General features: G+C 40.1%; 1 protein-coding gene and 1 long non-coding RNA gene across 5 annotated transcripts in view; one reads left to right on the forward strand and one right to left on the reverse strand.

Annotated features, from left to right (window-relative positions):
- Positions 1 to 21,615, reverse strand: part of LOC111246207 (ubiquitin carboxyl-terminal hydrolase 2-like) — a 114,466-nt gene that overhangs the window by 76,216 nt on the left and 16,635 nt on the right. The gene's annotated exons all lie outside the window — the stretch shown is intronic.
- LOC147756540 (uncharacterized) lies at positions 3 to 20,526 on the forward strand. 2 transcript variants are annotated; one of them, XR_015324609.1, is made up of 3 exons: positions 3 to 253; positions 7,996 to 8,148; positions 19,141 to 20,526. It is a non-coding gene; the product is annotated as an uncharacterized LOC147756540 (long non-coding RNA). The 2 variants fall into 2 exon arrangements; XR_015324610.1 differs by lacking the exon at positions 19,141 to 20,526 and adding an exon at positions 14,906 to 16,347.

The raw sequence follows: 21,615 nt of genomic DNA on the forward strand, positions 1-21,615 counted from the left end.
ACATGACGTTTATTGCCCGCTGGAATCCCCTGAGGTAGCACAATTCTCCTTTTTTTTTCGTCCTCGGCCGGCTGTTTTATAGCCCATGCCGACTATAAAACAGCCGCCCGCTAACGAGACAAAGCACAATATGTACATCTGATGGAGGTCCATGGAGTTTAACGCTACTCATGCGCCCAGCTCTCTACTCTAATATGCAGCCCGGTGGCCGTCGCCAAGTCGAGCGCTCCTTGATTCAGCTTACACTGTTATGGTTTGTTCGCTTTGTTTTAAGTGTATCTAGGTAATAATATATCACTATCAATTCAAGCTAGTGGCAATGATGGACGACGTAGATTATGGCAGCATTTCGAATGATCTTGCCAGACTTGCAAGGAGTCAAACGCAGACGATACTATCCAATAGCTATGCGAAACCAGTCAGCGTCCCTAGAACGAATTCGAGCGAGTCTCAATTGAAGGCCTATTTATTATCGAACGACAATGGACAAGTAGGAGCTGGTTGACCTAGCATTGGTTTAAGCCCCCTGGGGGAGACAACGAATTGAAGGGATCATATTAGTACGCGCTCAACTATCTACAGATGAGAATTCACAGACACAGTTAATAATTGCCTTACGTCCATCGTTTAGCTTTCTGGAAAAGGCATTCCGGAAATGTCATAATATAAGACATAACAAAATAACATAAGACGAAACGTTGAAAAAACGTAGAGTGGTTTTCAATGACACTGCTGATGAATTTTGATCCGTCTGTAGATGGACGATCGTAGCTATCCAGCACTGTAGAATGTTACGTCTGTTTAGTATCATGTTGAAAGCAACGGCTAATCTTTAGTTATTTGAATTAAGTAAGCTTAATAAAGCTGTTAAAGCTTTATCAAGCAAAGCTGAACGGTGATGAATTAAAAAATCTTAACAAATAGGAGTTTCGTGCTTAATTTGCCAGCCCGATTCCGCTCAGTTACACCTCATATCAGATTTTTACATAATAGCAATTCGTATTATTACTATACTCGAGTTTAATAACGTCAAAATGGTAAACTTTACAACAAAAGAAGACCTCTGCCGACGGCTTTGCGTAACTTTCACAATAACTGCTATTGCCTCCCTTCAGTAGAAGAGAGAATGTTGTCCACGTTATCCGGCCCGGTCAAGGCGCTCGCCCCAGGAAAGTCTTTCTCTTTTCAAGCATTTCTGATCTGTCGTATTAAACATGCAAACGAATTTAGTCGGGAAGCTGATGCATACATTGCTTGAGAGATCCAGACAGGATATTGCCAGCTGCAGCAGGAAAAACCGCGCCCTAGGTCCTTAATTCAGCGGGGGGGGGGGGATGAGTATCTTGTCCGGTGCGGAAAGCCACGGCCGTTTCTCAAACCTCTCTTCATTTCATCTCAGGCTTGTGCCTTCTCTGTCATCGGCCATAACGGCGAAATAGAAGGGTAGAGTTTCTATCTATGAAATCTGTCAATAATCCCTAATAACCGTAGAATATCCCAGATAACGCAGGATAACTTCAAGGGGCAAAAGTCGTCTCGTTCGTCGCACTAAAAAATATAAAATATATCTTAATATCTGACATATGTCATACCCTTCAGTGTGACGAACTTTTCCTCGGCGGTTACCTTCGCCGTGATACCACAAGCCACGAGCTGTGAGCCATTTCCACAGTAGCGCGCCTACCATCACCACAGTGTACACAAGGCTTGCGCTTACCGTAGCGCAGACGCGCGAAACTAGATGTGCTTGTCTTATAAGATACATATATTAAACGTACGACAGACAATGGCATAGTGCATGAATGACGGACTACTATCGATTAAAACGTCAATGATTGTCTGCGCAGTTAATCGATTCCATAAAACGAGTTCTGCCGAGATTCACGGAACTTTTTGCTAACTTCATAGTGCAAACAAGTTCGCTTTTATAATTTCTTATAGATTTTCAATGATGCGTTGCATTGATCCCTTCAGGCCATGTATAATATATGGTGATTCGGTAAGAAAAGGAAGAGTTGAACCGTCACAGGCTAGCGTAGCCCTACATGCTTCTATCCGAATTCATGTATTGTAGGGGTAATACGCATGCGAGCCTAAAGTAAGACAATTAATATCTGTTTAGGGAAAAAATAAACACATCATATTTCTTTTCATAATTGTTCTATATTATTTAAGGACCATATGCCTCTAAAATACGTCAATTCAGCTGAGTCAGATCAACTTGTAGAAACGAGATTATCTTCAGTTCCGGCAACGGCCGTTGATGGACGGACCGATATTTGAAACTCACGTTATCGTAAAGCCTTCGAAACTCGATGGCTCACAGGATCGCTCGATAGCGGGTTGCACGGCGTCAGACCGTTACTGGAAACCAGTACATTTAAACTGTTTTGTACGTTTGTTTCTTTATTGGCAAAGCTGCAGATTTCCCACGGTGGTTATAAAACTGTTTGAGGTACTTACTATAGGACCATAGGTGTAACAACCCTCGAATTAATCTTTTATCTCCTAATGTCACTAACGGAAGTATCTGGCACGAACAATCGTTCCCTTAATTGGTGTACAACAATCTACGAAACAATAATGTTTCCGCCCTCTTGGTTTCTATAGAAGCCTCTTCCTTAACGTAGGAACATTTCTAAATTTTGTAGCTAGGTAGACTGAGAAACGTTTGAAAAACTTATTACATTTACTCATACAGCCTTGTTTCCTTTAGAGAGGGCTATAAAAGTTAAACCAGCCGTCATACATTCTGTTCACGTTTACGTTAGCCTAATACGACCAGTGAACAATAGCCAATTGGAGTAACTTATAGTCTTTTTCGCATCCAATATATAAGTAAGTCATTAAGATAGAAGAGAACGTTTTGCCATCTAATCTCATATTGCCATGAACTTTCGAGAAAACTGTCAAACGATAAGCTGAGCTGAACGATAGAAGACTACTGCTGACTTTTTACCATATTGCTCATAGATAAATAGATGATATAGTTAGCTAGCGACAAATGACCCGTGCGACACGCCTTTTAGCTTCCTAATGTACCACTATATGTCAGGGAAGCATCCATGTTACGTCGAAGTGCTTTTTGTCTTCATCCGCACATTTTTCAGCGTTCGTTCCGGTGGCTTATCGTGCCCGGAGTGGATGCCACGCGTCGCTCGAGTACTCTTATCTCGAATGTCTACTTTTATGAGTAGTACTAAAAATAATTGCGATCAGAGTAGTTTAAGCACGCACGTTCCGGATATGTTTTGCCAGGAAAATTATTTCGTATTAATTAAGCTATATACCTTCAAATACATAGAATACCGGGTAGCGTGCCGTTGCCAGTTACACTGAAGTACATAATGCGGTTTCGGTGGTCCGTTTATAATGATTCACCCCAATGGCAACTTTTTTAGCGTGCCATAAATCCATCTTCAAGGTCCGCCCATTCCCTGCCCATCCCTATCATAGCATTTCTGGCCTGTGTCGAATGGACTCGATTAGAGCAGATAGGAAGCTTAGTTGTCCCTGCTGTTTCTTTTGTTAAATTCAATGACAATAATTATGACTCCTTGAATACGAAAACTATTATTATCTGGTAGCATTTATATAACTGCTGCCAGAACAACAAGTGGTATATACCTCGTTACGTCACAAGTGATCGATGGTCTGCCCTTGGCATTGGTGTTCTGATACAACCTAGAATGCGCGCTTTATCAAGCATCAAATGGTTTTTTAGTTTTTACTTCCATCTCTCCGGATCTTCTGCCTCTACGCCGGAAATCGCCTTTGCGACTGTATATATGTATGTCTGATTTATGTGAGGAAGATTGGGTACCAGGCGTAGCGTCACCTCGACACGCCGACCGCTGTCGTTTCCACGCCGAGAGTTATCGCGAAATATACATTAGCGCTAACATCGTCGAGAGTTGCATCCACGGCCATCGTCACGCACTAACTGGCTTCATAATTGATATTCATTTTGTATTAATAATAGCACTCCTTTTTACCCGGTTGTCATCATTGAGCTGATGTCACTGGGCCAAGGACATAACGCGTACATGATCTTGCTTGCCAACAGTGTGTCAGTTCGAAACGCCGAATGGTATTGAAGTGGTCTCTAGGATCCAGCAGACGTATCCGTAATTTCAAACATAACGCCAAGCCAGCAATCAAAATATCTTCCATTCAATTTATCCTGTCATTTATACGTTAAGTAAAATTGCTGAGATTTTGTAAACGCTGTTCGTAGACGAAGAAAAACGATGTTATCATACGATTTTATTGTAGCTACATGAGGCAAGCTAAAAGAGCGAATGGTAAAGATTACAAGAAGTGGGTCTTCTTCAAGGGTGACCCGACTTGATGGCCCGCTGTGTCGGCATCTCGGCGCTTTGTGACGCAGACCATATTGACAGCTGCATTTTTTTCAACCGTAATAACGATATTGTATGGATAACAAATTATTTTTAGAACAATAGGATAGAGCTACTTGTAGAATTCAAGAGGTGAACACGAATTTGGAAAAACCTTAAAGTCAAAACAATGTCCCTATTACATCTTTATGCCGAGACATTTTTTGCTTACGAAATTGCTTCTCACCTTTCTAGATAGCAGTCAAAAAGGTCTAATTAAGACAAAATTGTAAATAGGATAAGCGTCATATATATATATATATATTTCGGTTGAATTAATCAAGGCAGACTCGAAGATAGGCAGAAGATATTCCATGCAGAATGGCGTTTCTGTATATCTTTCTCAGTTTCCTCCGTGAGCGTTACGATCGGAATGTCTCTGATGGTGTATCAGGACGCTCTATGATTTCGATCATTTATTTAATGGCCGCTTTAAATTTCACAATTTATCTCTTTGCGATTTTTAGCGATTGCCAAACCATGGCAATTTGTGACCCTCACCCTGTGCGGTTACAAACTGGCCGAATTGGCGAAATTTCAATAATTCTGATCTCGAAAATAAACAAGTTAAGCTATTGCGTGAAATAAGCGTTTCGGTTGATTGCACCCCGTTATATCACTATCATTTTACAAAATCCATTTTCGTTCAAAGACAGTGTTTCTCCACGCGTAAGTCCAACACGTCACTATAGCTCAGTGATAGCGGCAAATTTAATCTAATAACAAACATTTGTACTTTTAATTCACTTTTCTGTCAGTCGTAGATCGTCTTTTTTCCGTGATGATGACTTTCGAACCGACCTCACAGTCGGGCGTTCTCGAGGTGTCTAAATTCTATTCACACCTGCACGCTGTGTCGGGAGTCGCTAGAAACCCGTTCATCACGGAACTAAAAATTAAACACATGTCTATATGTATATGAAACGAAGCACTCGAATTCAGAGATATTTTGGTGGACTGTTTGGAGGCAAACCCTAGATCCTCAATAGAGTTTAGACTCAAAAACTGATATGGTTGGTCCTATATTTTTCACCCATCTCTTACGTAAAAATTAGCAAGTAGCAAGCAGAGTACCAGTTGCCAGGTGGGTCTTCCAGATAAGCTTCGACAGTTAGTTCTTTGTAGAGTCTGTGCTTCTTTACGTGCTTGGTGCTTACTGCCAGTTCTAAACCCTGCCATCGTTGGGTTGTTTCGACCAAATACAAGTAAATCTATGCTATCACTGGTCTTATTTCTTTGAACAAATTATGTTGATTATTATTATAATCAACATTGTTAGTTAGTATATATTTAACACCCCATAATGTTTATTTATGTCTACTTATCGAACTGGGAACCTTTCCATGATCTATTCGTGAGGAGCTAGTTTTTTTTAACAACGCTTTGTGTCGTACGAGTCATCTTTGAAGTCTGTTTAGCTGCATTAGTAAAATGCCATAGATGACCACAATCGGAACTAAACTCACTTTATAAGACTCGGTCTGAAGTAAAATGCAATATCTGAATTCATTTTTTCTGCACTAGCGGCAGTACAAGACAAACTGGCCAAGGGTATACTTGACGATCGACGTCAGTTCGGCTTCACTTTTGCACCACAAAAGCCATTTTAAGATATGCTACCGATGGCACGATGAAGTCTTCAAACGGAAAACTGGAAAGAAAACATATGTGTATGGAAAAAGATTGTAATGCGACTAGTGTAAGAGATAACGTCCCAGCTGCTGCTGACGCAAAAGCAATAATAATCCATAACGTATGGATGGCGGTACGCGACATTCCAGCGCTTAACAGATGTCGTCAGATCGTGAACGAGTAAACGCTTTCGTGATTTGTCCAGAAGCACGTAGAGTTACGTTTGCTCAGAGTGGATTAGCCACATAAATGGAGCTCATCGTAGCAAAACGGCAGCGCTGTTGTTCGAAGAAAATGTTCTGATACTCGATAGATAGATAGATCGATCGATATGAGTTCAGAAAGTGATCCGACCGAGCTTCCCGTTAGAGCTTCACAATCTCACTACCGAGTACGAATAGGACTAGCAACAATTACCAACGGATTATATTAAGGAGTAGTTGTTCTTTGAAATATAAATTAAACAGCTTTCGAAACGAAAGCAGGCGCTATTTCAGTAGGCCATATTATCAGATGGATCCGTGTCATCTAACGCTATAAAAGGGAACACGTAAAATAGGTTCATATGCGCAGCTGTTATATTGCGTTCATATAACGAAAACGCCCATTCACTGTATATATATACCTGTCAGATATAATTCAAATAGTGTTTCATGGTATATATCATATAAAACTCTAGAGTCACCCTTTCAGTAAAGAGAAAAGTATTCTTTTGTAAGTGTAATAGGTTGGATCAACTGAGTGGAAGATTTCCAATATATGTACATTTTGCAAATTAAACCCTATACATGAAAGTTTTTACAGAGATCACGAGCGTTAAGGCTCTAGTATACGTATAATTTTACTAGGATCGTTATTTAGTGCCATAACACGAATCTGCCCCATTTGCAATGCAAATTCGTATTGCCCTAGAAATGTTATTGTTAGTTTTACATTAGGTAACGCATGAGAGCCGATAAACACTGTTTGAGTGTTTATGAACCGATAATTGTACTAGCCTATGTTAAAATAATACTAAATCGAGCCTAAGTAGACGCTATACGGAACAAGTAAATTATCTCTAAGAAGTGAGAAATAATCCAATCTATTTATACATAGTACGAATATAAAAAATGCGTAGGTCCAGAGGCAGTTTTACTGCAAAGATAAAAGTTTAGTACTAGCGAAAATCCCGCACTATCGTGACGAAGACGTGGGGGCAGGATCCGGTGCCCGTAGGCGAAATGTAGACATGAACTTCTTTAAAAAACAAGATTTTCGAACAGCTAGAACTGGTATCTAATGCATAAGCTCAACGATACATCAAGTGAATATAGCGATTCGTTGGGCTTTTATCCGTACAACCCAGAGAAACATGACAGATGCATGGCAAAGAAACAAGGTTTTGCTTTGTCTTGGGCCTTTAGTCATGTAACCTTGCGTATATATCCTTAGGTTAGCAGTCTATCCAACTACGTATGGGGAGTTTTTTTTTCCGATCTGTGGTGACAGGTGCCATGGGCATAAAACATACGCCTAGCGGCCACATAATTAATAAAGTGAATTAAGTCGTTCGCTTAATTCAATGATACGACATTGAATTATTTCTTTCATAGAGTCGACTCTAGCTACAACGATTTAGCCACCAAATATGTCGATGGTAAATTTGTCTTGTTCCAGGAATTGGCTAGCCATTTTCTTATGTCAATGTCTTGGCGAAATATTATCGTTGTCTTTAATTTAGTTAGGGGTATAGTATCATTCTATCGAGCAGAGATTATTTTGTTATTGCGTAACTTGCTGTCATATGGGTCGCGTGCAGGTTTTTACCCTTGACACTGCAGATCCGTTACCGAGATGCGTTTTCCATTTTTATATCACCGGGAGTTAGCCAGAAGGCGTTGACAGTTAAAGCAAAAAACAAATTTGAGCCTAGGTGCCTAGAGCCGACACAGCGTGCTAAATGCGCCTACCCTTTTTTCAGGCAGATAGGTTACACTTGGAATGAGCCAGGTCGCGAGCACAATCGACGATCGCATTACCTACGCGTCCACGCGTAGGTAATAATGCAGCGATGCTTTCACCGCCATTTGCCTATGGCATGCACTGTTAGGCATAATATCCGTGAATCAAGATGGTGAGTTTAAAAAATAATTTTTACAGCGCCATCATGCGTCCTCTTCTCCTCCAGTCGGGAATGCCACGCTTACAAGGGCGACCCATGTGCCTTCTTGATTTCCAACTTTTGCCATACCATCTATTGGCTTGAGAGCGACCAGAGAAGGTACGCGCTAATGTATAAGCGTGGTGGAAGTTCAGTTTGATCAGGACAGAGTCAGCTCAGCTTACGTTGTTTCATCGGTGTTGACGACTCTATAGCTGCATGGCATTCTAGCGATTGCTGACAATGGTAGAGTCATTTCTGGTCGTCATAAACGCGTACTATCATGACTTAACAGCAGCGATATCGATCTAACTTTTGCTACTTGATAGATCGGCAAGTTGGCTGACTAACCGAAGGTGGTGCCAGGCCATATAGTGGCTAGGCTAACGCGTTGCTGCTGGTCGCTGGAGTAAATGGCCCGTACGTCACCGTTCTAATCTTTGCGACTGGGTTAAGTCTGCGCGCTGCTCACCGAGCCCAGCAAATACACCAATAGAAAAGGGGATACGATTTGAAGTCCTAAAGGTTTCGGTGGCCCAATAGTAGCAATGGTTTGGCCCTGAATCGTGTGTGGCGTTTCCTGCCGTTGAAAGCTACACCGATACACATAAATAGAGACAGATTATGGTACACGGTTAACAAGTATTATTAAGATCAGCGTAGCTTATCGTGTTTATCACAACAGGAACTGGCGCGCTGTCGTTACTCGACTAAATCGTAGAAGATTAGACGAATCTATTGTTCGCGTTGGACAACTACAGTCACTCCTGCATAGACCCCTGCATAACAACCAGTGTTATATAGATACTGTTGTCAAGCGCTAATGTGTCTTCACACAATGATAATAGAATTGATTAGAGTCGGAAACGGAGACATTCGAAGAGCTTTAGCGCTTATTCTGCGGATAGGACTATAGAAGTAATCGGTGGAACGGACGGCTGGTGGCGTTCCACAATTGCAAAACGATTATGTCTTATTGAGTGGATGATAAACATTATGTTTATTCGTATATTCGTTTTATTCGATAATTATCTGAATTAGCTGAAGACGATCCCGGTCGAAGTCAAAAAATTCTCAGCTGTGTTAGCTAAAACTGCCAAACAATTTTTAGCTTTTTTTTTTTGTTTTTTTTTTTCCATAATCTAATCTCTTCTTACGCCTATTGAAGGCCAGCAGATTGCAGGGGCCAGATAATTTGCGCGTCAGTCCTTTGCCACCACACTAATATTAATTTTCCCCTAGAAAATACGTAAAATTATAGCAGCGTCACTAACAACGGCCTGTGTCAAATATTGATCTTTACTGAAGAATAGCAATTCTCTAATCTTATTTACAGTACGAACAAGTCAATTTTAGAGACGATCTAAACTTAACTACAGATAAATCTGAGCCAAGTATATAATTTGAATTATTTTTTTTTATCTAACGATAATTATTTCATGTCCTATAAGCACGAAGATCGGTGAATACGCGTAGGATTAATTGTATACAGGTCACTACAAAACTCGGCAAAGAGCTTTCTATGCGGATTATTTACTAACTAATGATAACTGCAATAACAGCTTTTAGCGTACGGAAGGTGCACGTTGCAAACATGCGCCTCCATGCAATCGCACGCTATTCTAGTAGACGGTATAATTAATTCACAAGGAGAAGTTACTGCTCCTGGCGAACTTAAACCTCTAGTTAATAATAGCCTTTTTATACACGTTTATTGTTGATACGATTCGGTTCCCAAATACGCAAGTCGGTAGACTTTCCTTTTTACGTATTCTAGGTCTCAACAGTCAGCCAATAACGATCTCAAATTTCGGCCTCAAGCTTGTGAAACTTTAGCAATGTGACTGCGACGTTCTATGCAGTTGCCCAAAAACTTTGTGTTAACGTCACACAGGACGTTTGACGACTTAGATCAGCTTTCGTAGAATTTCCACTAATCCGTGTAGAACCAGAGTTTCTTTTTCATCTATTGTAATATTCTATACCATAGCCCTCCATGCCCGTTTTAATCTCTAAGTATAATTACATAAACACCTTACTAGATATTTACGTAAGTACCAGGCTACACCAACGGTTAGTTACAAGTAGGGCATTAAAAAAACTATATTGACGAGCCTATGGCAAAAATTCGTTAACATAAATGCTAAAAAAGCATTGAATATTGGTCTTTACAGTGAGCGGTTACGACAGCCGAGGCTGGTGGCACACAACGCTTATGCTTCCTTAATTTACCGTTAACGTTAGCATTTTTGATTATACAGCTATAGGGAAAATTCTAAAAAAATCTTGACATTATCATAGTTTCATAGTGTAATCTATCTTATTGGAACTGCCTAAATCCCGCAGAAAATCAAACGAAAACGTTATTTCGTATTACCGCTATTGTTAACCCCAGTTCAGAGTGAAGAGCAAGAAAGCCATTAGAATATCTGATAGATTCTTCAGCAGCAGTCGAAGCTAGCGATTGCAAAACATCAGTTAACGTACTACCGCTTACATAAAATATATATATTTAAATAGTCTACTAATTTTATTTAACACTTTGACCAGCGTATGGTTTATTTCACAATTTAAATATACTGTACAGAAGTGATTTTTTCAATCAGCTAGTTGTAATTGCAGATTATGGAAAAAAACAGTGATAAACTCCGCTGAGGGATTTGTGAGTTCGAGAAAAACCAAATGTTTTCTCTTTTTTAGAGCAAATATGCAAAGATACTTTTAACGATTCAGTTCATGGAAAAAAGCTAGAAAAAAAATAAAGCTTCGACGCTGATTTTCAACCAGTTTGAATGTCAATTAAATTCTTATATATCTATGTATATATATATATTTGAGTAATGAGGGCGTACCATAGGTACGACAAGAAAGCGGTCATTGAAGAACTATGGCAAAAAATCTTGCACAGGTATCTATCAGTTTACAGCCTTAATAGTGGCAGTGGCCATGTGTGAGCTTAACATTATTTCTATGAAGGCATTTTCAGGCAAACTATTCTCGGCGTTCTTATTTTTATATTGTTGGCAAGCGGCTATGCACACAAACATGTTACCTTTGTCTATATATGTGTATAGGCTTCATTTTCCTGTTGCATTACTTTAATTGCCTAAATATCCGGACAAGCTTCCGTGAAGGAAATGGTTGTTGATAAATATTGTACAAAATGAAGGTCATTTCAAAGTCATCTACGTATGCTACAAGTGTTGTCCAAGCCAAGTGACAAAGACACGACGCAATGGAGCGGTTGTTTATTAATAAGTTCATATGTTTCTACAGTTGATTATGCGCTGAGACCCATTGTGTGGCCTATGGGCCTGTGGCTAAAAGAATTGTATTTCTGCGGCCATAACGTAGATGTGACACGTATCTATAGGCGGAAGCCTCTGTCTCCCATTGTGCATGTTCAGTTCTGTTTGTCCGGTTGCAGCAGCGCCACGGTTTTCCCGTTCGGCTTAGCTCTCAGCGTTGATAAGCCCCACAAATGCGACCCTTACGAAACCTTATTCTCAAGTGTTTGCTGACGTCGTATACAGTCGTTGTATAGCTACGTAAGACCAAACGCTGTGCGTAAAAAAGAACTCGACTCGAGATGCGCGGCCGACGAACATCGGCTTGACAAAGCGAAAATCAAGTTACCCCTTGAAATGATAGGAAAATAATAGTCGTAGCAATTGTTAAGATCTCTATAATGAGTATGTAAGGTTTTCGAGCTTTCGTTGCGTTAGCGTCCGAGCCCGTTTCATATAGTTCATACGCCGCAACATCTCCCTTAGCGTTAATTGTTACAGCTTTCTCTTTCGAGAGTTCCCATGGATAGATTCATCTGCATAGGCAAACAGTTAAAAGCGATGACATGGTTTCAAGGGCATCACAGCATGGGCTTGTACAGCATGCCGAATAGCACAGAAATATCGGTATTATTCAGGTCCTAGAAAATCAGATCAGTCTTTTCTGTGTTCGATAAATTCATCGATTGTTCCACACAAAGTGATTTAGAAGAGTTCGATAGTCTCACTTTTGTTCCTGTATTTTGAGCTGTTAATTTCCGAACCGCAACACGTCGTTTGGTTCACCGTTCGTTTGGGCGGCTATAACTGGCCGTACTATTTGACGTTTGTTAGCTTGCATTGAAAACGTTTGTTCCGTGAATTGTCTAAAATCGAATAATGCCGCCATTATATATTTGGACTAAACATGATGTGTGTCTTTTTGCAGTGTAGACAGATAAATTCAATGTAAGTTCCTTAAAATTAACAATTGTGTATGTGTGATAAGTTTTTCTGATTAAAATTAGCTTTACTATCGGCAAACAAATGACGGCCCAAGTTTCCGACGAAAATTTTCGACGGAATCAAGTAGAACGTCAATTCATCCGCTCAGTTTTTACAGCCAATATAGACCGATATGCGGCCGCTATTGAGAATATCGCCCGTTTCAAAGCGCATATATTTGGTATAGTAAGCATGATGGTAGTAGAAAACATTCCGAGTATTAACAACAAAAACAGAACCGGTCAGTTAGCAGTATAGCTAGCCATGTGTATTTTTCTGAGCGAACAGCGAGCACCTTGCAGGAAGCTGGTGAAAGGCTTTGAGATCTTCTGCGCTGTTATTGCCATAGTTGATACGCCAGGCCTTGATGATAATGAAAAAGGTGGCCTCTAACCATCGTAGATGTCATGACGCAGGCGAGTAAACGACAAAACACGTCAGATAAAATCGAATCCTTTTTAACTAGTTGATTTTTTTCCAAAGCATAATTTCGCACAAAAAAAACTTTACATTTATAGCTTAGACCCGTGCTAAGCGTTTAGTGGATCAGGATGTCGTTGTCGTTCAAATGGCGAGACAGGGGTCAAACGTTAAAGACACGGAATAGAGCCTACTAATTTTTAAATCTCGAATAAATAGATTTGTACTTTGGGTGACAAAGCGCACAAAGTCACAGCGTCTGCCGTTCAGGCAAAAACCGCATCTTCTATGAATTTACTTTATGCAGGACATAGCCAGCAGCCTCGTATCTAACCTTCGAATTTTTTCGTATGATGCAGGCAAGTAGAAAAACAGGTATGCCCTTATTTATAGTACATGCTAAACCGTTCTGGGTATGGTTGAGGCTGAATGATTCTGAGCTTCCGAACTAAGTGTACACGCACTCCGCAATATTCAGTTGAAAAGACGTCCGCTGCTGTTGATGCTGAGCGAAACTTATCAAAAGACAGAGATAAATAACGTAGAGAAGGTAGCTGAAGGTCAAATCTGCCGTAATTTATTTCGAAGAAAAAAAGTTTCATCTGTTTTTTATTTGAGTATTTTCAGGCTGATGCAACAACATGCCTCTTGTAATAGTTTGCCCTACGTTGGCTGGTACACTGCGAAGTTGCTATACGTGACAGTTATTACTGATAGCACACAAAGCTATTCAACTGATTAGGCCTTGCCTCCATTCATGCTATAAGCCACAGACGGTAGAGCAACGTACACAGGAAGGGTACGCTCTTCTAACTCTACTGATATGTCATCGGCTCAGCTCAGCTGGCGGTCAATACGTGATTCAACATCTGAGTATATCGATAGTATTTATGTGTGTGTATATCGGTTTTGCCGTTATTACATGTCATGGCGCAACGAGTCTAGTCCGATATTGTATGTTCACATTTAGACACAGCCTGTGTGGGAATAGTGCATGCAGTCCTGCCATTTCTTCTAGCCTTCTAGATGCCATAGGTAAAGACATCAAACTATCATGCCTATCAAACCATAAACATTGCAGGAAATTCTGAGTGTCCTCAAACCCTACCTGCTGATAATAGGAAAAGTAAAAATTATGTTGATAGAACAACCAATCTAAGGGCTAAACAGACAATGTCATCGTCGCAAAGAATGCCTTATTGTTTTGTAGAGCTGAACGTGATTCGAAGCGAAAGAGCTAACATATTATTGCTATCAGCAACGTCTTGTTATATTTTGCTTGTCTTCTTGGGCTATTTTCACTTCTCGAGCATAAAAACTTTTGGTCCTATTTTTTTCAAAACATTACCAAAATGGCCCGCTTACGAGCATTCTAAAAGGAGCGTATCGCGCTCTCCGCTACCTTCTTCGACCTTACATAAACATATATATATATATATATATATATATATATATATATGATTACTTAGACTTAAATTAATCATATGAGTAAAAAAAATTTCTATTCAGGATGAGCCAGCCTCCAGCCAAGTTGTCCGGTTAATCCTGTCCTGGATTCCGTCAGCTAAGTAGCGTGTAACGCGCAAAACATGCGCAAAGAGTTTTAGGATTACCCTAAAGGATTGTATATAGAGTCCCAACATTCAACTAGTTTCTAGACAATCTGCAATTTCTAGGCAGTCTGGAGGGCTAGCTACAAGGTTAAGTTCCTATTTTCGAATTGTTAAGCTGAAAATGGCAATTTTTTTGCAGCAGTTTCTTGGTTAGTTCGAGATCCTCTTAAATTTCCTTTTTGTTTTTTTCTCTACTGGCAACCTCGAAAATGTGATTCCGGTACAAAGCAGTTTGTTCCGCATAGGACTGCCTAAGATGATAAACACGGAAATCAAATATATGCCAATTAGTTTGACCCGGAAAAACGATTGTGCAACAAAGGAATTTACTCAGATTTATCTTATCTCGCCAATGCTTCGTTCACAAAATAACTCCTTCACTATATGCTAGTTAACATGTGTATGATGTTATCACGTGTCTTGCAGATGTCCAGAACATTCGAGCGTTTATTACCAGAATATTCGATAATTTCGTAAGTGCTAGTATTGCGAAAAAATCGATTCTTCGTAAACAATCCCTTTAGGAAGAAGGATCGCTGTCTAAGGCAAATAAACCCAAAGCTAACTTAATAGTGATGGCCGATTTCTCAAACTTGACTCGGTCCTAACTTTACACGGTAGGAGGCAAATCGTTTATCTCTCCCCGTATCGGACGGACCAAAAGTTGATCGTCGTTTACTCTTCTGCTCTATACACCAGCCATTCTCAGCAACACGAACGCACTTCGTTCGCACCTATATTTGAAATATATATATACAGATCGAAAGATTTCGTCATTACTTTTTGCCATCGCCTTTCGATCGTGTTGCGCCCCTTATTTAGCGACCCAGAATGTTGAGTGTAATTCGAAATAATCCAGCTCGTGCCACTGCCATAACATCCAGACGTACGATGCTTACCGTGCGAGGACTCAAACTACACTCGGCTTATTTCGAAAATATCAGTCTATTCAGTTATTAAAACAGCTCACAGCGACTCACCGGTTAATACCGCTTACTACTTTTTACCACTCTCGGAAGATATGAGGCACTTAACAGGAGCCGCAAGTCTAAAACACTTAGGATACCCGCAGTTCTGCTCTTGGTCGCTGAACTGTTTTACGCAGCTTGCCGCAATATGCTGCAAGAGAAATATGAAGCGAGAGAGAGGAAGATATAGGGAGGAACGAGAGATGGGAGAGCGTGATCATGTAATATCGATGTGCACGCGAACGCTAAAACGAACGAATGAACGAACGGTCAATGCGCCGAGTGCCCAACTGGACTGAGCTCATCAACGCAATCGCTTTCTTCTGTGTGCCCCCGTCAATCCCATACCGCAGCTAAAAGACAGAGCAGCGTAATAATACACTACTGCCCGATACTACAATTTTTCCAGTGGCGAGGGTGGCAAAATCCGGCCAATTCGGCGTTTGCAGTGCAACGCAGCTTGGCGCGGTACCGTAATCGTGTTTTTGCGGAAATTTTCAACGTCCGTCGGTGACTGACTGCGTCCGTTGGATGTCGTTTGCGGGTCGGCTGATTGGTGAACCGATTTCTGAAGGAACTAATTATCAATGGACGAAGGCTGCTAGATAAATGATAAATGGTAGTAAAATAGCGATAGTAAATGCCGCAACAGGAACAGGAATTGCAATTTGAGGACGTATAGGTGAGGGGGTGGGATAGTTTGAGAAAATCACTGAATGCCAGTGTAATTTTTACTGCTGGAAATAAGTTTGTTAGATTCATTTTCTAAGATCAAGATAATAAAAGCTCATTATACGAAGTGTAGCCTTTTTGTCTAGCTAGAATTATTCCAGTATACACTGTCGCGCGAGCTCGCCATAGAAATAAGAGTTTACATTTTTAGGGGCGGCAACGTAGGTAGTCGAGCAGATCAATCTATGTGTGCCCTTAGTAGATTTACAACTTCCTTAACTTCCTTCTGTTAGACGAAGCCTTTTTGACGAGCACTACAGAAAGGATGTTATCAATTTAAGTGGACCGACCTCACCTTAAACAAGCCAAAAGTCTCTGTTAGCAAAATAGGCGAAAATACTATAATTCGCAAAACGTTTCTTTTTAATTCTGATTCCAATTTGGTGGACCTGATTCCAATTTGCTAGACGCCACTGCTCGACTGTTGTCGTCCATAGATTGTTCCGAAAACCACGCAATCTTACGGCTTTCAAAAATGTATATAACCAGTCATAGAAGATACCATGTAAAAGGCAGGAAAAGTTATATTACTTTGCCCAAGTTTATTACAAACGAAGCTCTAGTAACACTGAAGGAAAAACCGAACGCAGGCCACAGCTGCAGGAGGCACCAAGTAAATGTGAACTCGAAAACATGCATAGTTCTGACTCAATTTTAGCCTGACAAATTAGCTTTCCAACATGAAGATAGAACTCTAACGTACCCGTACATTCGATCTCTTTGCGTCTCATATCTAACAGAACTTAGTTATATTGTATACAGGTGAATATCTATACCCGTGGGAGGAAACTCGATAAATTCGATTTCCAGAAAATGGCACCGTTACACAAGAAGATTAATTTTTCTAAGCTGTGATGGCTAAAAGCTGTAGAAAGTAGCATAGTTTTTTTTCTTGCTGATTTAAGACACGGGCTGGAGACATTGCGAAGACTCAAATAGGACGTATCACAGATATTGGACCCGGATAACAGCGCACTAGAGGCGAACATTCATCTGTGTCTATGCATTTTCTAAATACAAGGTGTAACTCATAATTTACACATGGTTTAAATTAAATATATTTGAGCTTTTCAAGACCGAAATTAGTCAAATTTCGAGAATTGTCAATCCCTCCAAATCGATCGTTCACTGAAATGTACTGATTCATCGTAGGCGTGTCAATTATACCCAAGAAACGACTTACCGTCTACCGATAAATACGCTACCGTCTTTTTTCCTCAATGATGCATGCTCGTCAGAACTGTAAGAGACGGGGGGGGGGGGGGTAACAACAAACAGAGTCGGTCGAATTTTATGTAATTTTCAAACGATCCAAAAAATAACAAGTATTTATGGAAAATCTGCTCTACTCTAAACGGACTGGAACGTAGGTCTCGTGATGTCATGACGTAGGGTTTGGGGCAGTTGAAATTTATGATATGACGACTAAGCGAAATCCGCTAGAACATTCCGCTTTAGTAGATTGGGATGTTTAGTATCTGTCGCTTTGTTGGTTTTTCTTCTGACTCTAAAACAGGAAATAAGCGCACTGTGTCCCTGAGCCTTTCATTGTGCTTTGTTTCTATTTTGACACAGATAGGCTGTGTCTTTTTTGGATACAACTCCTGGATCAAAGCCCAATACTGTTTTAAGCATCGACCTGCACCAACCGAAAAGGCCCCCAAGAAACCTTTGCCAGATTTAAGGCACGTATGCTAGCAGTTTGTCAGACATATCAAGAAACAGTTTTTCACTTCAGTCATAAAAATAAACCCCGGCTATATTGTTGCTTCTTTTGGGGACCCTCCAGTGTCGTCCCTGAACACGCTTTTAAACCTCAGAAATAAGAAAAAGCAGATTTAGTAGATAAGGAGTCGGAGTAAGACAGTCGTCGAGTCTCGAGGTGGTCGGGATTTGGAATTGGACGGCACATTTCGTTTAGCGCTGAGAACCAGCCATCTGAGGCAATGCATAGCAGCAATACCGTATGACAAACTAGGAACATTGGTTTAGTCATCGAATTTTGTTGCAAAAAGTCCATCAATTGTTCTTCTGGAATTCAAGGTAGACAGTATTACACAGTTCTCTGGAAATATCTTGTTAATAATCCATAGTTGCAGTGGAATTACTATTTACTACAATTAAATTACAATTTATAATGCACAACTCTTCGGTAGTCAAATAAGGTGGTGTCAAAGAGATTCGTATTTAGCTGAGTCTAGCCACTTTCGGAGGCCTGTGCTCGCTTTCGAAATGATATTCCGACGATTGTTCTTGCTCCACGCCATACCCATACACTCGACGTTTCGTCACCTGTGTTAGGACAAACCCTCCTCTTCTTTGAATGAGTCAAATTTTTTTTTAGAACAATTGTTGACTTTATCCGAAATTTGGATTTTTCGCCATAGCTTTTGCGGAGAGCCTTTTTGCCTCTGAGCAATTTTTTGGCATCACGCCGTCAACCGTGTGAGACATCGAATTGTTGTTCTACACGTTTCCAAAAGATAATTCGACCACAAGCCTTGTCACGGCCTGGATTTGAGCTGATAAAGGCCTGACGTCTTATTTACATATACATTTCATTCAGTACTAGAAATAGAAAAATGCCCACTTGTATATATGTTTTAAAATAGACATCGGAAATTGTCTACATTCTGATATTTCCATTGACAAGTTGGGTATAATTGGGCAAATTCCGTTTTTTAAAACTACCTAATTATAGAATACAGACCTAGTCTGTAATAGGATTTCTTTGAGCACACGTTCTATTCTAAGCCGGCACGTCACAGAACACAGTAAAGAACTACGATGATCTGTTCGAAAACAGAGTCACGCTGGGTCCACTTATCCTGCACGGAATTTATACCTCGACTGTAAACGAAATGTGCCATAGGTGTACAGAACAACTCAGCTGTACGTATAAGTTCGCACACCTCAATAGCCTGCATTAATGATCAAACATTTGTGATTTTCAAATTACAGAAAGAATCGTTTTCGGCGTACAACTGCCGACCGCACGTAAAATGCGTGACTGCACAACCTTGAACAAAAAAATTCAGTGAGACAGGGAATTGCAAAATGTTTCGTGCTAAACTATATCTCACATTCATATGCCCGCTATAGTCTACGTGAGCAGATTTTGGTAAGAGAGGCACGTGCAAACAGCAACAGTGGCCATGACAACCCACACAAGATATATACTAATTTGATATCTGTAAACAAGTATATGATCAGCGATCTTTTATAGCGCGGCCAATCGCCAACTTTTCGAACAAATCAAAATTTTAACATTGTTTGTGCTCTGTAAATTGACTGGAAGGCTCCGCGCAAACTTGCTATGATGATTACCTGCATAGACTTTCACTGTGGACTAAAGCTAAAATGATTTTGCTGACAAATGTACAAACAAAGGGAATTAGGTCTGTTTTGCTACAGTACAATGCTAGATTACAAAAGGACCTTGTATATGTTGCGCTGAAATGGGGCCGCACGTTTCTGCAAACGAATGTACAGCGTGTCGTGTGTGATGTTCTACTGTAGTAACATACCGTCAACACTGGGACATTTCTGTTAATCGATTTATGCGGCAACGCAGTCTATGTGTGTGCTTCTATACGTTTAAATACGAGCGTATCGATGACGTACGTATTTGTCATATGTTTCATAATCGATATTGGTACAGACTGACCAGAAAAGGAACTCAATAAATTATAACGCCAGTCTGCTATTATGTAATAAAGTTGCGCCTGAATTTAGTCTGAACTTTGTTTTGATGATATTTTTATAGCACCACTTGTCCGTTGTCTGAGATGAACAAGCGATAAATGGAAAGATTTGTCTACAAACTAATACCTATACAGATTTAACTAACTCTATATAAAATTAGTGTAACATCTACCTTAACACAATTATCACTACGGGCCTATCAATACGGATTTTTCTTCAATAGATTCTCTAACTGGGCTGATCGTATACAGTGCGCCATCGCAGTCCTGAATGGATATATTTTTATTATCAATTTTGCAGACCCTACAAATAAACATTCAGCAGCTTGATGCAAAGGCGAATAGTTACTCTAACGTGGATTCAGATATATGACAAGTAACACCTGAATACTACCTTATTTACACTGACTTACCGCTGGTCCGCTGAATGCCGATCAATATCCGTATTGTAGTGGGGAAAAAGAAAAATATCATCGCCCATTTTTGCGCTCGACTGCCGTTGGTGCCGTCACGATCGTTGAATGAAGTTACGACAAACTACTAAATACTTGAAGGCCTTTGCTAAACGTGGCAGAGATCACAACACACTCCCCGCTAACAACAACCATACATCTAATTCATAAAAATTAGTCTGTTTTTTTTTTTCGTCTAGTGAAAGAAGGTATCTAGGAAAACGCATTACGATACGGCGGCACAAGAAACTCTATTGTAGCTCTTGTTTGACTCGTAATAGCAATGCCAGCTGAAATTGTTGCCTCTCATATTGTTATGCCATAGCCTCGGTCACGTCTTATTGTGAACATCTCGTCTCTATTGGAAATTCTCTCTCTCTCTCTCTCTCTCTCTCTCTCTCTATATATATATATATATATATATATATATATATATAAACTGGAAAGGTGGTCAACAGTGGAGCCGGAATATAATGCAGAAGAAATGGTTACGGCTATTTTTGCAATATTAATGTAAGCAAATGCCCCTCCGGTTGTCTAGCTAATCAAAAATGTTAGATGGTATAGTGGTCGTCCGACTTTAGTAGTACCTATCGGATCAGAAATAAGCATTTTCTTCGAACTAATGAAAGAGAACATAAAGTGCCGATAGGACCCTTTAGAAGGATTGTTTTATATTCAGGTGGAATTTCCGCAGGAAAACGCATTGTTACCAAAGCACGCTTACCTGCATAGGGAGGAGAAATGCAAGAAAGCTTTTTTACGAAGACTTTCTATCTATTGGTAAGTAAAGTCAATACAATTATTGCTCAATCGACATTTGCCCATGTCGACATATTGAGGTACAAAATAAACTCAAGGAAAAGAAATCTTGCACAGAACTGTGCTAACCCTAAGCGATCTGCTCGACTGCCTACTAGGAGAACAGTTCTGGAAAATCTTATTCAGAGACAAAGGCTCTATAAATGGAATAATGCCCTTTAAAATGTCTTTGTGATACTAATGAACTTTAAAATTTGATAGTGGCAAAAATGGCTGCCCATTCCGAGCTGCCACAAACAGATTGTGATTTTCTATGATGTGTTTTGCCGGAGAGTTCATGGAAAGATTCGTTTCAGTCTCCTCCATTTCGTCGATCCGTGTTAGCTATCTGCAAGGGAATCTCGTGTAATAGTTTCAACTCCATTAATATTGCAGCACGATACATAAAATGATAGAAATCTATCAATAAAGGGGCATGCTGCAATTTGAGTGAATCATCAAGCGCTACGGTGAAGGCA

Source organism: Varroa destructor, unplaced genomic scaffold, assembly GCF_002443255.2.
Source record: "Varroa destructor unplaced genomic scaffold, Vdes_3.0 BEIS01000003.1, whole genome shotgun sequence".
In the NCBI taxonomy this organism is placed as follows: Eukaryota; Metazoa; Arthropoda; class Arachnida; order Mesostigmata; family Varroidae; genus Varroa; species Varroa destructor.